Genomic DNA, 20,670 nt, shown 5'->3' with positions numbered 1-20,670 from the left:
ACATAGTTATAACCAAGCTGATTACAGGCATCGAGGCTGTGAATTCATTAAACAGAACAATACCGTGCTTCTAGAAATAGATGTGGGAGAATGGCTCCCAATCTCCATCAGCACTCCTTGTTCAAACGTATAAATTAGGAGCAATTCCGAAACGAACTAACAGCAGACATCACCCTAACCCCACTACAAATTGAGGGTAATACGGAACAAGCTCTAAAACAGCTGATACAAACAATCCAGTAACCAGCAGAAGAGGCAACACCCAGGCCTCCAGAAAGCGCTCCTCATAGGAGGCAACTCCCACTACATCTGCTTGCACAGACACACTACAAAAATAGGATTGTGAAAGAGTGGAAGTTGATTCGAAATCCAGGAACCAGGAGACTATTCAACAGATTGCTACGGGAGCTGAGAGCAGTACTTGATGAGCACAAAACCTGGAATGGTCTGCTTGTCTGTCTGCCATTAAGGTGGAAGACAACTGCCTGTGGCTTGCGACCAAGCAGTTCATAAGAAGGCATGCATGAATGCCGCCTGTACACGGCGAGTGAGGCTTCACGTTTAGCGTTGCTGAGAAGGCTAATGCACTCGCAGACATCTGTGAAAGAGAATTTCGAATGTCAGGGCCACAGGACAGGGCCCACGAAACCAACACCAGAAGGCAACTCGAGACCTTTCTTGCAGCAGAAGATAATGAACATAATGCATCACCACCATTCACAGCAGAAGACGAAGCAGGCGACACAAAAGCATTACTCACCAAAAAGATGCTAGGCCGTGATGTTATCATCAACGAGATACCAAATAAAATCTGTCACCTGTCGCAACTGAGCACCTTGTGAATACCTTCGATAAGATTACAAGATCATGTAAGTTTCCAAAAGCATGGGAGCATAAAGAAGTTATCGCGATCACCAAACCTGGAAAGGACCCCCTATTCCATAGAATCTATTTCCCACATTGAGCAAATTATTTGAGTGCCTTCTGTTAATCCCCATACAGTAGCACACCAGGAAGGAGCAAATACTACCCAAACAGCAGTCTGACTTCTAGAAATCACTCTGTGACAAGGCAACTAATAGGGGTGATTGAGGCTGCCACCCTAGCATTCAGTTTCAAAGGCTACTGCGGAATGGTACTACTAGACACAGCCAAAGCTCTTGAAGACGACATCTGGCACACAGAACTACTTTACAGGTTATGCATCCAAGACTTCCCAGAGCTGATAGTAAAACTGCTGCAAAGCAACATTTCTGGGAGAAGCGTTGAGGGGAAAGTAGATAGTGCACACTCCACTAAATGATACAAATGTACGGGAGTCCCATGTAGATCAGTTACATGGATCATAGTCTACAACCTTTATACAGCTGACATCCTATAGATGCATATGTAAGAAATGGACAACACACGCAATATCATGTTCTTTGCACTCAGAGGGAATTATAAGATCACTACCCTATTCCTTCAAGGCATCTTAAACCAGACAGAGACATGGGCAGAAAAATGGCGAATAATACTAAATGCAGAGACAACCCAGGCTATCATGTTTACCAAAAAGTTAGGCAAACAACTCCCCTCATCACCAACTACCACCAGTACTGACCTTCCAAAGCAGAAATGAATGAGGGTTGCCCAGAAAGTAATGCACTGCACTTTTTTTTGTCAGCCAAAAACAATGCTACAAATGTGAAACGTTATGTATGTATTATTTGAAGTCTCCTGAGTGAGCACGCCAAGTTTCCGTCACTTCCGACAGATAGCATAGCTGCAGGTCAATTTCAAAATGGCATCTGTAGGTGGCGCACGATACAAGCCGTGTGCCATCATTGAATTTCTCACTGCAGAGAAAGAAACTGTGGGAAATATTCATAAATGTTTCTGCAAAGTCTATGGAGCATCTGCTGTTTACAGAAGTGTAGTTAGTTGCTGGTCATCAGAAGGCAGTTCGGTGGAGCTCCTTGATTTGCAGCAGTTGGGGAGGCGATCCACAGCTGTCACACCTGACACATCTAGCTTACCACCCTCAGACTTCCACTTGTTTGGGTTATTGAAGGATGCCATTTGTGGAAGACATTTTGAGGACAAGGAGGAGATGATTCACACAGTGGAGCACTGGCTCTACCATCAGGACAAGGATTGGTACCGACGGGGCATACAAACACTTGTTTTGCACTGTAGGAAGGATATACAATGGGATGGAGATTATGTAAAAAAAACTAGGGTGTGTAGACAAAACACCATATTTTTGTGTGTGTATTTCTCATTAAGTTCAATAAAGAATTGTTGAAGAAAAAAATGCAGTGCACTACTTTATGGGCAACCCTCGTATAATGGAAGTCAACACTTAAGTATCTAGGTACCACAATGAATAAAACAACCTGCATAGCAGGTCCACATTGTGAATAGAAGAAAAAAAGCTAGTGCAAGGCTGAGCACACTTTATCTTATATTAAATCTGAATAGTGCATTACCTGCTGAAGAAAGAATTAGAGTGTACTGCAGTTTTATACAACCTATGTTAGAGTATGTGTGTATTGTGTGGGGATACACAGCAAGGACAAATATAAAAAGGCTCCAAGCCATACAAAATAGGACCCTACTGACTTCCAACAACTGATTTACATGAAGTCAAAGGAGTAATGAAACTGGAGGAAAAGTTTAAAGCGATATCAAAGGCATGCTATGCACAGGCACATTGATCCCCAGATCAACTGATCAATATGATCCCAAGCAATTCATAAGCAAGTGACCAAAACTGCTCGTCTGGATTAGTAACAAAAACAAAGAAAATAAAACAAAAAATAAAATATAATAAAACAAAATAAAAAATAAAACCAAGAGAGCAGTATAAAAAGTAAATTAATTAAACAGGCACTTTTGCCTGCCAATTTATATAATAACCAACACTTAAATGCCAGGATAATCCAATACAATAACAGCACCAAACAAATTCACCCCATTAGGAAGGAGGAAATATCATTCAGACAATACCATCCACAACACACAGGCACTTTAAAGACAAAGAGCCAAATATTAGTGATCAGCAGCGTCCACAATACCAAAAATTCAGTGAAATGTACAGCTCAAGATATGCACTATTTTCCATTTTTATTTATTTATTTATTTATTTATTTATAATATTTTCATTCCCTACCCCAAAAGATAGAGAGGATTGTCCTAGTAATGACCCACTGAAGAGCCAGGGGCTTTCCAGCCAAATACCAGATGAACTGGTAGTAGGGTGGTGGGAGTCCCAATTGAGAATAGATGGAGGGGCTTATCAGTTCTGCCATATGCCATACAACAAAAGGAAACCTCCCAAAAAACCCTTGGTCAAAATCAGGAGGATTGGAAATATTTTTATCTATTTCTGAAAAATCATCCTTCGCAGTTGACATCATCCCAGCCAAAAATTTAAATGTTGTGGGCGTGAACTGCATATCCACATTGTATATGTGTGTATGTGCTACTCAATGGCATGAAGTGTTGTGATAATGATGAGTTATACATGTCACTAAACGTTCTACATTGTGGAGGGTTTATACTGAGAAGGATCTGGGGTGGTAATTTACATAATGTGTTATACGGTCATGTACTGTTTTTATGCTATTTTGTCTTGACAACAATGAAAGCTTCACTAGTTTATGAACTGCCTATCCAAGAAGTGTGAAATTTATGGCCTTGACAGATGCTGTAAATGAGAAAATATATCAAGCGTTAAGAATGATATTTTGCTTTATTTTGTTGTCAATATCAGTTTTGGAGTTGTGTGATTGAGATCCTCCTGAGGGGCAAGTGGCATGGTGAAATGTGAGCAGTAGAGCACAAATTATGGTTAAATATTTCAGTTTGAGGTGACTACTGCTGGCCACTGACCACACAGATTGACAGTGATAATGAAACAAAGGACCTAGGTGGAAGACTGGGAATACTTTAATGGCTAATTTTTCATGTAAAATAAGTAATTAGTCAGTCATGAGTCATTATACATTGCAGTAGTATGAAACTGAAGAACTTACTTGCTTTTGTAGCATTCTGTGTCTGAACCTATGCTAAGGTTGTACTTCAGTGTGCATGTACCCATAATTTCCATCAGAAAATGCTTAAAGATCTGTTGGTTTAGAATTAAACAGTATTGTAATATGGAAATTATTTGTGAAGTTAAAAAATTCCATCCTAAACCGAACTACCAAAAGGATTGAAAGTGTCACTGGATCAGATTCCTTGTATTCTAGCACAAGGAAAATTTAAAGTTGAATCATTCATAGTACTCTACTATTTTTGTGTCATAATCAACAGGATACTAAACCACAGTGAAAAATTAGACATGTCTCCAGCTTTCATGAACATGAGAAATTTAATGCTTCAAGTGGCAATAAGGTATCAACATGCTGCACAACCTTACAATCATCCTGACACATACCTGAACTAATGTAGGAAAATTTTTGATAATTTAAATCTGCGTGGCCAGACAAGACTTAAAAATAATTTCTCCCAAATGTGACTCCAACCAGCTTTCAGGATAACAGTTTTATTCCCCATAAATTAAAAGAGAAGTTAGGAAGCAATGTTGCATGAGGGAACTTAAATAACAAAGAGAATTTGCTGAGAGAATTTCCAGGTAAAACAGGAAGATAAATAAAAATGTGACAACAGGACTTTTAAGGACAAAGTGGTAAATTATATATGATGAAGACAGAGCAGAGTTCAAAGTTTAGTTGCCCTGAACACAAGCAAATGCATAAAACTTATTTTTATGCACAGGATAAAAGATGAATGAAAAAAAGTAAATCAGAATATTAAGAGGACATAGATTTTAAAAAAGATAAAAATAAACTAGTTTTTCATTTCTGATGCAGACATGGCAGAAAGAAAACACGTGACCTGGTATAAAAGGTGCGGTCGAAAAGTTTCTAGCCCAAGATAGTTACCGTAATGTTTTGCACAAGCACCACCACCTACTTTTGTGGTGACCATTTGTGGATATGCAAGTCAAATTTTGCAGCTTGAACTTTGTTAGGTTTGCCACTAGGATGTGTTGCATACCATAGTGTAAGCAAAGTGGCAAATATGGAGAGAATCAAGAACTGTGTTGTGATTGAATATCTTCATTTGAAGGGAATGACAACCAAGGAAATTGCGGAGGACATGTGGAATACACACAAGGAGAGTGCTCTGTCTTATGCAACAGTGAGTAACTGGGTGTCTGAATTCAAACATGGAAGAATGGGTGTGGAAGACGCGCCAAGGAGTGGAAGGTGTGTCATCATTGCCACTGATGAAACAGTAACTGCAATTCACTATACAATATTGCAGGATTGTCGAACAACATTGCAGCAAATTGAAACTACATTTGGAATCTCCCATGAGTATGCTCATGATATTGTTGTGGATATTTTGGAAATGCAGAAAGTTTCATCTCGGTGGGTTCTGAAGGACTTGAATGCAGATCAGAGTCAGGAGCATGTGCAGTGTTGTGGAGGAATCATCTGCCAATTTGAAGCAGATGAAGATGGTTTTCTCACAAGGTATGTGACATGGATGAAATGTGGGTTCACCACTTTGATCCTGTAATGAAACAGCAGTCACAACAATGGAGACATCCTTCATCCCCTACCCCAAAAAAATTCCGGGTGCAAAAATCAGCTGGTAAAGTGATGGCATCAGTCTTCTGTGATGCAGAAGGGGTAATTACGTTGGATTACTTGCAAAAGGGCATAACTATCAATGCATCATACTATTGCACCCTCCTGCACCGTCTGAGAGAAGAGAGAAAGAAAAAAAAGGTGCAGAAACTTGACACACGAAGTTCTTTTGCATCAGGACAATGCACCCGTACACAAAGCCTTCGCAGCACTGGAAACTCTGTGTGCCCGCAAATGTATTTGTGTACACGGGTAATATATTGAAAAAGAAATTGGTATTATGAAATTTCTGTCATTCTTTATTTGTTAGGCTAGAAACTTTTCAATCCCCCTCGTGTAATCAGAGCCAAACATATCAACAATACTGATAAGGAAAATTTGAATTCCATTAGTGGTAGAGACAGAAATAACTCTTCTAACCATTTTCACAAGTGTTCTCCTCACAATTTTCTGATGATGTATTGAGGCACCATGTGACTCACCTTTATTTAGTATTTATGCTCAGAGAAAAACTAAAGGGCCTCACAGTAGAAAGAGTTCCCCACGCATATGAGTGGGGAAAAGGTTTTTCAGGTATGTAGCATTTTACACTGTCAGTTAATAGCTGTTAAAGTCTCTTTTAAGCAGTATGTTCTACTTGTCACCCACATACACTTCAGTGAGTTCACCATTATTATTTAAAAAATGGTGAAGACTACATGTGCAATATCATGGAAAAACATATTCCTGCTTGCACCAATGGCACTGGTTGCCGCAAAATGTAATGTCTGATGATCTGCTATGATTCACATATTTTAAAAAAATTCTGTAATGGAAATAAAATCCAGACAAAACTTACTTTTATCAAGAATAAACAATCAAAAACAAAACAAATCATAGTCTACAGAGAAGTAACTGCCGAAGGAGATTAAAGAGTAGATTGAAACACAAATACTTTCTAAGTCTGTTAAATCATTTTAATGCTTCTTAAATAACTCATACTACAAAATCAAAAGTTTTGTAAGTAACACAATGTCAGGAATAATAAAAATGTAATATTATTGAACAATACATGGCTGTCATTCTACAGGCAACTGTCAGTGTGTAATGAATCTTACCGTAAAATCTTATGCCCAATATCTGTGAGATAATTCTTTCCATTTTCTTTAGCCCAGCTCCTCATTAATTGTAGTGAGGCAACACCAAGAGGAACAAGAGGAAGTATCATCAAAGTTGTTATGTCAGGGGAGAGGGGGGGGGGGGGAGAGAGAGAGAGAGAGAGAGAGAGAGAGAGAGAGAGAGAGAGAGAGAGAGAGAGAGAGAGAAGGGTGGGGGGGAGGGGTTCTTCTAAATTACTAAGAAGAAGTTTTCATTTTGTTGTTATTCCATCCTTGACTGTTTTCTTTTCAATGACTCATTCGAAACATGCAAATAATGAGTTCCTTAAAAATGGAGATGTACCTCTCTCTGCAAGGCTTCATGAGACTAAGGCTGATGCACCCCTACTTCCCTACTTTACTGGAATTCTTTGGTATGGTAATGTATTTTCCACTCAGAAATTATGGACTATATCAATCTTTTATCTCAGGCTGGATTATGTGTACAATCTTGTCATTCATGTATGCAACATAAATACTTTCTTTCTGTGAATGTGGCCAGAAACTAAATCAACAGGGACTTCAGTAAAAATGTCTGTTAGAGTTCAGTTTTGACAGCACTTGGTCACAACAGTCAAGATTAGGTATTTTGTGTATGATAAATTTATTAAAAGTGCATAACAACATTTTATTCTGACAATGTATTAATTTTGTAAATATTAGCAGTTCCAGGTTACTGTGATGTATTCACCTATTTTGACAATCTCCTGACAATTGATCAGGGAAGTAAGTATTATATTCAAATGTTTTATGTCTCTTATGTTATAATTTCTGACATGTTCCACACACGAGAATCATCTCATTTTGGAGTCTATGGAACAAAAATCTAATCTAATCTAATCTAATCAGTCCGAGAGTCTTCAGAAAAGACATCCTGCATGCACACCATAGTGAAAATAGCAGGAAATGCAGTTTATTAAAGGAACTTTTATTTTTGTGTTCATGTTCAAGACAGAATGAAAAATCACAATCTTCAAATTATATTAGATGCTTGTTTTCTAGGGTCTGTATGATGACTCTCATACTATGGTGTACCTACTTAACTAGTAACACAGACTTTTGAATGGCTGAAAGAAATAAGATGCAGAAGTTGTAATTATACACCAGTCCAGTGATATAAATTTGATTGCTGCAAATTACGAAACCATTCACCTTTGTGGATGTGAAGTGAGATTTCTGGAAATGTGAGACCATGAACCAACAAACAATAGAAGGTAAATGCAATACTGAGTTTGCACTACCATTATTGTGCCCTGAAAGACGAGACATTTCTGCAATGGGACTCTGAAATTTGGAGTCCATGTGATCTTTCGTCCCATCAGTTTAACAATCATTTTACATATTTTTAACTTCAAACATATCAGATCCCACGGGATATGCTGAAGAAATTTAATATTGGCCATATTATTTGTATGTTAAAATGTTCTAAAATATTTTAGGTACTGCACTTTGAAATTACCCATTTGTAACAATGATTAAATTTCCTAGAAATCAAATTTGTGACAAACGAAGTAAACAATATTTTCCAGTGTGTTATATTTTACAGTTATCTACAAAATGCAGAGGACGTACTCAACTTATAAGCTTTCTTAACAATATGATACTTTTTAACAAAAATAAATTCTAGTAAAGCCTTGTTTATATCATTTTTATTCATCTGTGGGGTAACTTCTTCTGATATTGGTCCCCACATCAACTGACTGCTAATCTTAGTTACCTTTAGTTTCTATCAAATTGAGAAGGGGGAAGGAAGCAAGTGCACCCATACCCAGGGGCAAGGGGGCTATGCACCTCCCTACCCCCACGTCCCCCCAATCCCAGCCCCCTCCCCACAGCTCTCAGGGAAAGGAAAAAAATATAGTGTAGCCAGGTGTTTTTCTTTCAAGAAAATGATATAACATCCATGTTTCGGAACTGCATCTATTTTATGGCTGCTTACAAGTCACCATTCATCTTCCAAAATATTAAAAATACTCCATACTACAGTTCGAGCCCCCTTTTGGGGTGGGGGATTCAATTGAATGAGGAAAAAAATGACTTGGAGATTGATCTCACTTCATGATATTTTGAATGGTACCACATGTTAGAGTTTCTTGCCTTTCTAAATGCATATTAAGCACAGAAAGAATGACAACTTAAATGCCTCTGTGCATGGAACAATTAGGCTGATCTTCTCTTCACAATCAACAAGGGAACATTACATCTGAGGCTGCAGAATATCTTTGGATTTTCCAGTTAATACTGGTTCTTGAAACTTTGTAACTAGGCTTACACAGGATAACTGGCATCCGCCTTAATCTACAGCTCAAATTTTTCAGCATTTCCCTTGCACTCCCCCATGGGTTAAACTAATCTTTTCCTGTTCATGCCACCCTTCCTTCTATACATTCAATATCCCCTGTTAGACCTATTTGGTATGAATCCCACACTCTTGAATAATCCAGTCACAAATTTCCTATTGTATTGCATATAATTGTTAATTTTGTTAGTAAATTTTGGTGTGATATTGAGTCAAATGGTTTTTGTAATTCAGGAAATACTGTATCAGTGGACTGAGGATGACTGTGTGGCAAGAAGAATTGTCACTACAACATCACTAGAAGATCATAGCACTGATTGTCTCAGGTGAATGGACAGGTGGCAACAGCTAAAATCTGGGCACGGGTTACAGGTAATATGCCACAACAGACTTTCAGCTGCAGATTACTGGAACCTAGGTTGAGATCGTGCATTGTTTACCACTGACACAACACTGCAGATAATAAAGACAATGCACAGAGCCTAGTCAGGGTCATATGGGATACTGGGTGGCATTCTGTGGTTTTCAGTGATGAGTCTCACTTCAATTTTTGGTGGTCATATTGAGACCCAAGTGTCTGCACAAGAAGGTGCGATGTAAGAGGCAGTGATTCTTGAGAACTGTCTGCACCTTCCCAACATCTGGAATGATGTTATGGGATCCTATTTGATATAATAGGACTGATTTAAAATATAAGAGGAATTCCACCTTATGCAAGATACTTTTGTAGTTTTGTTTTCACCCAGACAGGTTTCAGCACTTTTTGTGCTATCTTCCGTGGGTCTGCTTATTTTACTTCTCACATGGAGCAATTGCGTATTTGTACCAGTAGCTTTGGCCTACTACACAATCTACAGCTTGTCATAGTTTTTTGATGGTATAAAAAACTCTGTGCTTGGCAAGAAATCTTATAAAACGAATGTGTAAGTACAAAAACAAATGAAATACATGTGCTATCTTGACACAAAGAAGTAAAAACACCACAGCATAAAAAAGCTGATAAGTTGTAGATTGCATAGTAGACCTGTTATGTACATAGTTCTGCGTAGTCAGCACATACACAGCTTTCCCACTAGAGCGCACCCCGCTAAGCACAACAGCACAGGTGCAGCGCTCGTCCATCTCCGCACTACGAGATGGCGCTATCTTAGAGACGGACCAAATTCTGCTTCCGCCGATCTGCGTATTAATAAGTAACGCAGCCAATGAGATTGCTGCTAACTTAGAACCTTTTCTCCTCGCGGATCACACTCGCGCAGCGTTACCTGAATGGGTGAGGTATTATAACGACTGTACAGACCTCCAATTACTCGGTCTGCATCAGTCTGCATTAGTCTGTACCAGTCTATAGTTAAGTTTCAGTCTGCGCCTAATAAGATTATCATATTCCTGTACATAGCCATGAAGAGAAATGTATAGACACTTTGTCAAGTATCAGAGATATGTGAGAATAAGATTAACGTACCAAGACCAAAGGAACTTCAGATTGTCACTTGTAAATAGCATCCAGAATCAAGTTAAGTAAGGTTTATGACTGTTATTATTTTAATAAATGTGTGTGAAAATTAATCAAGTTCTGTTTAAAGTTGGTCACCGTCAATCCGCTACTCTAAGCGTGCAAGTGGCATTTCTATCGTCTGACCTAACGGCAGAAGATAAACACGCCACGATAAGACCACGAGACATATTGCTAACACTTGCCTACTTCGTTAGAGTGACAAGTCAAATAATCTGATGGTGTGTGTACCAAAGGTCTTACAGTATGCGCACCACAAGACCTAAAGCTACTAACATACTTACTCCGTAGCTCCATGTGAGAAGGAAAATAAATAATCCCACTGAAGATAGCACAAAAAGAACTGAAACATATCTGAATGAAAACAAAACTACAAAGGTGTCTTGCGTAAGGCAGACTACCTCTTAAATTTTCTTAGTAAGCACAGAAATATGAACTGCAACATTCACACAATGATTAGGACTGATTTAGTAGTTGTCAAAGGGAGGCTGAATGATCACCAGTATTACACATGAATGTTTGTTGTTTGTGATAAGATAGTGTAATGCATCATGTAAGAAGGAGAAACTTCTGTCCCCTGTGTTAGAATTCGACAGTAGCAGGATTGTTGCCTGAAGATATTGCAGTTAGTCCTTCTGTGGCCTTGCTTCTCACATTGATAAGGATCCAGTTACTTCCATGAGAATATGGAATCTAAGAGTCCAAGACGGCCATAGCTAATGCCATATAGGATGAGGGCACAGATGTATTGTTCACTTAGCCATGCAGGATTGTACAGTCAGGAAATGGACTTGTTTACAGCAAGGAAAGTATCCACATAGACAGTTCAATTCGATTCAATCTATTACCATAAATTTTAGACCTGTCATGGAAACTCTAAGCAAGTCACACATATTGATGATAAAATACGTGTTTATATTGTATATATCATTATAAGGTATGTTAACAGTAATTATTGTTATTATTAATGTAGAAATAAAACAAAATCTTGAAAATATAATCAAATAAAAATTCAGTGAAAAATAAAAGGAATTTAACTAAAGTTCTGAGTGAATAAGTTCAGTCCTATATTATTACATCTGTTACTAGCAACCTTGGAAGAGCTTAAGGTTTGCCGTCTAACTATAACTACACTTTACTCTAGACCTATTGCTGCTGCATTATTCTATATTGCCCCCACTGGTATGTTTGTGCCTCAGCAATCGTTGGGTCTACACATACCTATGTTTGTGGTGATCATATTTTCTACTTATTTTTTTAATTTTTATTTTATTGTTTCTCTTAGTAGATTTTATTCACACCTGTCATTATTCTATTAAGGAAGTAACACTTCTTGATAGTCTTCTAAATTTGTTCTTCTGATCTGTTTTTATTTTAATATTCTTAGTGTCCACTTAATCTTAAAGACTAAAAGTTGAAAGGTTTCTTTTTAGATATTCAATGTGCAGTCATACTAAGTATAGCCCATAATTTTTTTTTCATTTACAATTGTTTGCAAATCACAGTCTAATTTTATGCATTACCTCTTTACTTGGAAATGGGAAGAGCTGAAAATGAAATGATCAGCAGAACCTTTTTCTCCACACTGGTGTGTGTGTCCGTCCCACTTGACATAGATGTTTGGGATATGGACCACAATATGTTAATAGGTATATCATATTTTGAGTAGGGTCACTGTCGGGCATACTGAGCCTGTTCTTAATTCTTGGGAATATGCTATGTACCTGCCTTGCAGTGCTTCTAGTGCTCCAATCATACTGCAATTCATCTTACCAGCTGCTTTAGATTTTTTAACTAACATCTGTATCCATAACACCATAGTAAACGTCTGACACATATGTCTGTGTCTTTTTATGTCATATTTGTTATGGATGTTTACAAAAGAGTCACCCAGAAACTTTTTAAGGAATCCGTGTAGCATGGGGGTGGGGCAGGGGGGGTGGGGGGGTGGGTGGGGGGGGGGGGAAGGGAGGGGGAAAATATCAGTGTCAAGTACCGTGTCAATAACATGATGGTCATTCCAAGATTATCATGCACAAATATCCATCACAAATCAGACACGAAGCAATTTACGATAGGTTTCAATATTGGCACCACTTAGCATTTGGTGCTTAAGTCATTGTGGTGAGGCTAAACGAATAAATTACTGGGTTTGGAGCTTCCTGTGCAGTGTCCACCAAGAAAGGAACCATTTCTCATGGGGAATCAATGAACTACTGTTTCTGAACTGTGTTCTTACAGTGTGTCAATTGCATGAAAGTTAATTAACTGAGTCGAGGAGCAGTTTGCTATAACACACTCATATACCCTGCTGGAAGGCACAACTGATGGAACTCCTGTGCAGCCTCACAGAAATGAAAGGCAACGACGTTTTCAGCAGTGGATCTAACAAATGCAAAACAGTGTTTATGCAAATCAATCCTACTTTGAGCTGGGCACAATTAATGAGATACCTTCCTCCTCTTCCTCCTCCTCCTTAAAAATCTACCGACCTACATTACTTCTCTGCTTTTCACTTCCAGCCTCAGACCTCCATTTGGTACAGTCAGCCAACACATTTCCAGACATCGTGCTCTTGGTTGGTCCTTCCTTCATATACAACACAATCTACTTTTCATTATTCATTTGGACATCCAGTCAACTATCATCATCTCCATATGTCCTAATCAACATAGTCTCTGAGATTTTACAGATATCACTATATCTTTTCCATGTACAAGCTGTTGTATTTCATGGTTGAGTCATACTGTCCAACCTTCTCCCTCTGTCACAGGTCCATAGATTTTTCACAGGAGTTTTCTTTCAAATGGCCTTAGGTTCTTTTTATATTCATTTCTGTCATCCTTCATGTTTCCTTATCATATGTACAGCTGGTCATACAAGGGAATATTATACTCACGGAACTACTTTGGTGATTCACAAAACCTCTTTCCTTAGTGTCTTGAAGTCTGCAGCTCGAAGCTTCATATGGTGGCCTGATTTGAATACAGAAATAGAACAAATCACAGCTGTTTGCTGCGGATGTTCTGGAGTGAGTAGGGCACCAGCCAAGGCCCCTTACCACCCATGGGAATGGCCTAGAGAGCCATAATATGGATTTTGCAAGAGTTTTGTGGCCAGAAGTAATCAAGATACCCGTCTGCTTTAGTGGATGCATTAATCGCTTCATTTGCTCAGTTTGGTTTGCCTAAAGTGATTGTGTCAGACAAAGGACCCCGAAACGTAAAGACTTTGCAACATTTTGTGTAAAAAATAGACTTAGACATTTAACAATTGCAGCTTGCAATCCCAGTTCAGATGGCCAAATTGAGAGAAATGTCCAAAGTTTTAAGCAGGCTCTGAAAGCCATTATCATGAAACAGTAAACCTTGATAAATTGTATAAATCGTTACTTGCGTTTCAGAATGCAGAACATGCCTTCAAAGGCCAAAGTCCAGCCATGCTTATGTTTGGGAAGTATCTAAGGACTTCATTAAGCCTAACCAAATCATCTGACATCCAGCTCAAGTTCAGACTCAAATTAATACTTGAGAAGAGTTGTACATTCAGTGTCAGACATTTTGTACGCATGAAAAATGGTATTAACCCTGATACATGGGAAAAGGGCGGGGTTTTTGAAAAGAAAAGGAATTGTTATGTAGTAGTAGTAGTAGTAGTAGTTTATTCATCCAGAGACAATTTACATTGCATGGATTTCCTCAAAAAATACATAGTATATATATACACACATATAGGGTGAACAATACTATACAAAATACAGATGTGCATAGTGGACTACATAACATCAGACCACATTGAAATAGCATGTACAACTTTGATTATTTACATTGATGTATGAGAAAGACTTTTTACATGGAATACACAGTTGACATTTAGATATAACACATACAATTCTAGCACTTTTGTACATATTATTTATTTAGATCATAGCAACAGTCAGATAAAAATTACTATTGGCACAGAGTACATCACTATAATTGTTTAGTATGAAGCTATTCCAGGTATTCTTTTACACTATAATAGCAGTTGGTCATTAAAAATATGAATACTGCTTCTTTAAATGAAGACAATTTTTTTATTTCTTTTATCTTTGCCGGTAGTTTGTTATACAGTCTGCTTTCTTGTATGTTTTTTTGTTTCTGCGCCAAAGCCTTGTTAACTCTTTTTATATGAATGTCATTGCACTTTCTTGTGTTGTATGTATGTAGATCCGAGTTGGATTGGAAATTGTTAATATTTCGTTTTACATTAATTACGCTTTTCTGTATATAGAGGCATGGTAGGGGTAGAATATTCAGCTGTTTAAATAATTGCTTTGAAGGAGTTAGCCTTGAACTGTTGGTAACTATTCTAACAGCTCGTTTTTGTAGAGTGAAGATGGTTTTGAGATTTTTCTTACTATGACCCCAGAATATGAGGCCATAGGTAATAGCAGAATGTATATAAGCAAAGTAAACAGCTCTGCTACATTCCCTACTGCACACAAAGCTAATAACGCGTAAAGCAAAGCAAGCAGAGCTTAACTTATGCGAGAGATACAGGATATGGGATTTCCAGTCTAAATTTTCATCTATATGTAAACCTAAGAATTTTGTAGTAGCAACTCTCACAATTTCCTTATTTTGTATTCTAAGATCTAGATCAGAGTGTGACTTTGCTTTCCTGTAATGGATATAATTAGTTTTAGAGATATTTATGGTTAATTTGTTCACTTCAAACCAATTTTGCAAATATTCTATAACTCTGGTTGCAGATGTTGGCAATACCCGGTTTATGTCAGTTACTACAATGTTTGTGTCATCCACAAACAGGGTTATATGAGTACCATTTACTGGAATCATGATATCATTTATGTAAAGAAGAAATAGGAGAGGTCCTAGAACACTCCCCTGTGGTACCCCTATTGGCACAGTCTGAATATCCGATCTGTAAACAATACTTTGGTTTTTACTGTTTGTTGTTGCAATTTCTACTACCTGTTTCCTATTATGGAGATATGACTGAAACCACTTTTTAGCTACTCCTCGTATACCGACATATTCTAATTTGTCTAGCAGGATATGATGTTGGACAGTATCGAATGCCTTTGAGAGGTCCAAATTTATTCCTATTGTACTGTTGTTCTTATCTACCCCCGTTACAATATTTTCAATGAATTGGGTGATGGCTGACTCTGTACTCATTCCTCTGCGAAAGCCGTGTTGGTTTACAGACAATAGATTGAATTTCTCGAGGTAATTTGTAATTCTGTTTTTCATGACTGTCTCTATTACTTTTGAAAATACCGATAATAAAGCTATTGGTCTATAGTTTCCCACTTCATGTATATTGCCCTTTTTATACAATGGTTTTATTTTTGCAATTTTTAATCGTTGTGGAAAGACACCTTCTGAAAATGATATGTTTATGATGTGTGAGAGTGGGTCTGATAAGACACTAGCACATCTCATCATGAGTGAGCAAGGTATCTCGTCAATCCCTGAGAACATTTTATTCTTCATTGTTTTTATTATTCGATTAACTTCCAATTTGTTTGTGGGAGGTAACAATAATGAATTAATACTTTGTTCTTCTGGGATTGATGTTCTACTAATCTTAGAACAATTTTTATGCAGATTGATGGGACTATTTATGAAGTAGTCATTAATGTAATTTGCTAAAGTACGATCTCTGACTAGCACACCTTGATCATCTTTTAAAACAAAGTCCTCTGGATTTCTAATATTTTTGCTTGTGCCTATTTCTTTTTTTACTACATTCCATATAGCTTTTGATTTGTTTGCTGACCCAGCAATTACACTGTCATTGTGCATTGTCTTGGATTTTTTGATCACCTTCCTGTAAATTTTCTTGTATGTCTTAACATAATCTGTGAAGTGTTCATCTTTGTTATCTTTTTTGAGCTGACTGATATGTTTTAGTGTTTGACTAGATACTCTAATAGCAGGTGTTATCCACTGGCTTGTGTTCCTAGGCATGACATTGATCTTTGTGAGCTTTTTTGGGAAACACATCTCAAATAGGGACATGAATGTACTAGAAAAAGCATTGAAAGATTCCTCGGTTGTTGTTTGTGCAAAGACATCTTCCCAGGTTTCATTAGCTAACAACTGGATGAAACTATTTACTTTTTCTGTATAGAAGTGCCTTTTGTATCCCCACTTATAATTTACTGCCTTGGGGATAGAGTAATTTATGTAAGTTAATAGTGTATTGTGATCCGAAAGACCTAAGTTTACGTTTAGTGGCTCAGTGATACCATTCTCCATATTTGAGAAAATATTGTCTATAAGAGAAGATGACAGTTCTGTTATTCTGGTGGCATCTGTAAAGAGTGGTTTCATGTGGAAGCTGCTGAGTATACTCAAAAGCTGTCTTTCTTCATCACTTTCAATTAAATATCTTAACGGTAATATTTGGAGAAAACATGTGGACCAACTCTTGTCATTCATTTCTAGTGATAAGAGTGGCATTTCTGAAACTAATGAAATGCCAGCAACTGCTGACCAAGTAGCTGATTTCAACTCTGATTCTGAAATCGACAACATTCCTGAGAGTTAAACATTACCAACCTCAATTGTAACTGCACCACCTGTAGGCATGCAGAATAACGAACCTGCTGTGACACCAGCCCAGGACGTCTAATGTTGCGCCGTAGCTCCCAGATTGTTAAAAAAACAAAGAGATTTTATCTTAAGTTGTCCCTGTCTTAGATGGGAGAATTGTTATATCTGCTATTTAAGATGACAATGGTACCTTAGTGTAAGTTCTTTCCTATGTTCTTTGCTACGATATCGTCATGTGTGTCGTAGCCTTTTGTTTGTGTACAATCATTTAGTTATCAAGATAAAACGTGTGGTTTTTATATCTGTGTATTACTCCTAGGTCGGTACGACATGTCCCGCGATAAACACAAGCGCCCTATGACGATCTTCGACGATTAAGTCGAAGAGAAAATCCCAATACCCAATCCCTAATCCAGTTCCTTCCCATACATCACCAATCATCTCGCCTACCTCAGGCAAGTCCCAGACACACTCACAACAATTCATCACATATCACAGACACCAAAAATATATAGAAAAATCACACACACATGTACACAGGGGAGTAAAAGCCAAACGGCTACAGACTCCCCCTTCACACTTCCCCAAAGAGGGGAAAGTATTAGATGAAAGCAGCATCTGTGTATTACTGAACAATCCAGTACAAAACATAACAGTAACAGCGAGGACTGTGCAACGTGCCTACAAGTAATGGTATACTTCTCACAGTCATGAAACCTGGAGTAACAATAGTGCTCGCAAAAATATTCTAATCTACAGGGATCAGAGATGAGTGTCACCCCTTGTCTAAGGCAACTAGTTTCAAAATCGACAAAAATTACTGACGTCAGCGAATGCAGGTCCATTTCAATCAGTTTAGCAACAAACATATGGAAGGGAACTGCATGTAGAGGACATTAGAGGTCGGATACATGGCAAAGGCAATGGGCCATACTATACCGAAATTAAACAGTAGCTGACTGGAAGCGTGAAATATGGTCCCCTTCTCAAATGATGCAAGATCTCAGCTGCACTGACAGCCCAATGAGGTGTTTTACCCATTTTGTGTGCGTGTCTGTGTCTATGTGTGTACATGCGTGGCATAGGAATACGAAATTGATGCCTAGCAAGCTGTAAAGAGGCCAGCACCGGTTCAACATTTCTCTTGTATGTGTGGTGTCTGTTCTTACCGACAGTGCGGCGCTAAGGAAATAAAGTGTGCGACAAAACGGGAATTGTGGGTTGAATGTGAAGCATGTTTGGATACTTAGTTTCTTTGGTCCCTATGGTGACACATGGCATCCAGGAGAACTCGCCATCTATCTCTGTCTTTCGCCATTTCTCTCAGTTCCGCCTACGTCTCCCCGACTCTTCTTGCTTCCCATTTCACAGTCCTCTTCCACGTACCTGTAAGCGTGCCTCTCTTTCTTGTTCTTAGCGGGTTTCCTTTCCAATACCTTCTTTCCGATTGCTCCATTTGGCTTTCTCAATGTGTGCCCCAACCATCTCTACTTTCTCTCATATATCCCTTCTTCTATAGGTATCTGCTTTTTCCCCAGAGATCCTCATTACCTATTTTTTCTGGCCACCAGGTATTCATTATGCGCTGGAGACACCTATGTATGAGACTCTGCAACTGTAATGTTATATTTTTATCTACTTTCCAACTTTCATTGGTGTAGAGAAGAATAGACTTCACATTTGCGTTAAAAACACGAATTCTGTATCTACATTGGAATTTTAGTTTTGAATATGATGTTTCTGTTTCTCGACGCTGGATACAGTTGTATGAAAGCAGCTCAATCATTTTCTGTCACCACACTACCCAATAAAGGAATAAATTGACAATTTACACTTGATGCTCCCATACAAGCTATGGCACTTCCATGTTCCCAGAATTTATTCTCATTTCCTTTGTTTTACCTATATTTATCTTGAGCCCAACAGCCTCTGCTTCTCTTTTCAGAGAGTTTAATTTAGCTTTCATGTAAGTCAGTCTTTGAGCTAGTAAAATTATGTCATTTGCGAAATCCAAATCCTCCAGACGTTCATGGATCCTCTGTTAGATTCCTCATCTCCTGCCTGCGTGGACTCTTCTCATGACTGTGTCAAGGACAAGTAGGAAAAATGTTGGTGACAAAATACAATCCTGATGCACTCCGGTTGTTACCTCTTCTTGTTCTTTGATATTTCCCTTGTGGAGCACACGACTTTTGTAGCCGTCATACAGATTCGTAGCCATTATGCAGCTCTTTGATGATGTTTAGAATCTTCTGTGGTATACCATACTTTCGCAACACATGCCGCCATACTTTGATGTTTCACAGAATGAAGACTTTTTCAATATCAATGAATGTCAGAACATGGTTGCGTGGAATTCTTTGTATTGGTGTAATATGATTCTAAGAGTATTAATAAGATCAACAACTGGGTTGTGCCCAAAAACCAGCCTGCTCTTTATGCAGTCGATTTTCAACAGAATCTTTAATTCTATTTGAAATAATTCTGGTGAGGACCTAACTGGGCACTGACAGCAAAGTAATACCATGCAAGTTGCTACAATTCAATGAATTTTTTTTTCTGGGAGCTTTACCACCATTCTACTTTTCCACTTCTTTGGGGATGTCTCTTCAAGCCAAATATGCTTCAGCAACAGGCGGAGCATTTTAACAGTACTTTTGATATCGGCTGTTAATAGCTCCGGTGTTATGTTGTCTAGGCCTGGAGCCTCTGCGTTTTTTGGGCTTCTCAAAGCACTTCTAATTTCGTCCATTGTGGAGCACTCCAGATGTATACCTTGATCTGCTTCAACTTTGTCTGGAACATCCCTTATCTGTTCCTCTTGGTTCTCTTTCTGGTTTAACAACTTCCTGAAATGTTCCTCCCATTTCTGTATCTGTTCCTGTTAGATTGTAATCATCACCCTGTCCCTGCTGTTAATTGGTCCAAGGGGAGTCGTTTCATGATACTATACATTTACTTTATATTTTTCTGTCTTGCTGTCCGCTCATCTATCCATTTCCTTTTATATCGCCGTACCCCCATTTTGAGTCTTTTGTTTGCATCTTCATATTCCTTATGCATTCCGATCTTCTGCTTGAGGTACACTCAGTGCCCGAGACGTCAATCTATCCGACTTTCCTTGAACCATAACATCTAAAACGAAAGTCGGATGGACGTCTCGGCCACTCAGTGACCGCAAGCCGACGCACACTGATTTATATCTGAGCGCCCAGAGTTTCCACTATTTGGTACAGATGAGGGCGGCTTTAAGTGTACTGGTACAAAGATCAAAAACCGTTTCTGTCAAAGACCAGTTGGATCCCGATATCAATCATCTGAAATACGTGAACCCTAAAAACGGATACGGGTCACGTGTATCAAGTCAGCATTCACCAAGAAACGGAAACATGAAGATGTTGAACATTCACGTGATGAGCCACCGATCGCATTCCTTCCCTTCTGTGGAGCTACATCTAACAATATAGGCAGAGTCCTGGGAAGACGAGGTATCAGATCTGCTTACCGA

This window comes from Schistocerca piceifrons, chromosome 2, assembly GCF_021461385.2.
Source record: "Schistocerca piceifrons isolate TAMUIC-IGC-003096 chromosome 2, iqSchPice1.1, whole genome shotgun sequence".
Lineage (NCBI taxonomy): Eukaryota > Metazoa > Arthropoda > Insecta > Orthoptera > Acrididae > Schistocerca > Schistocerca piceifrons.
Note: the sequence above shows the minus strand (reverse complement) of the source record.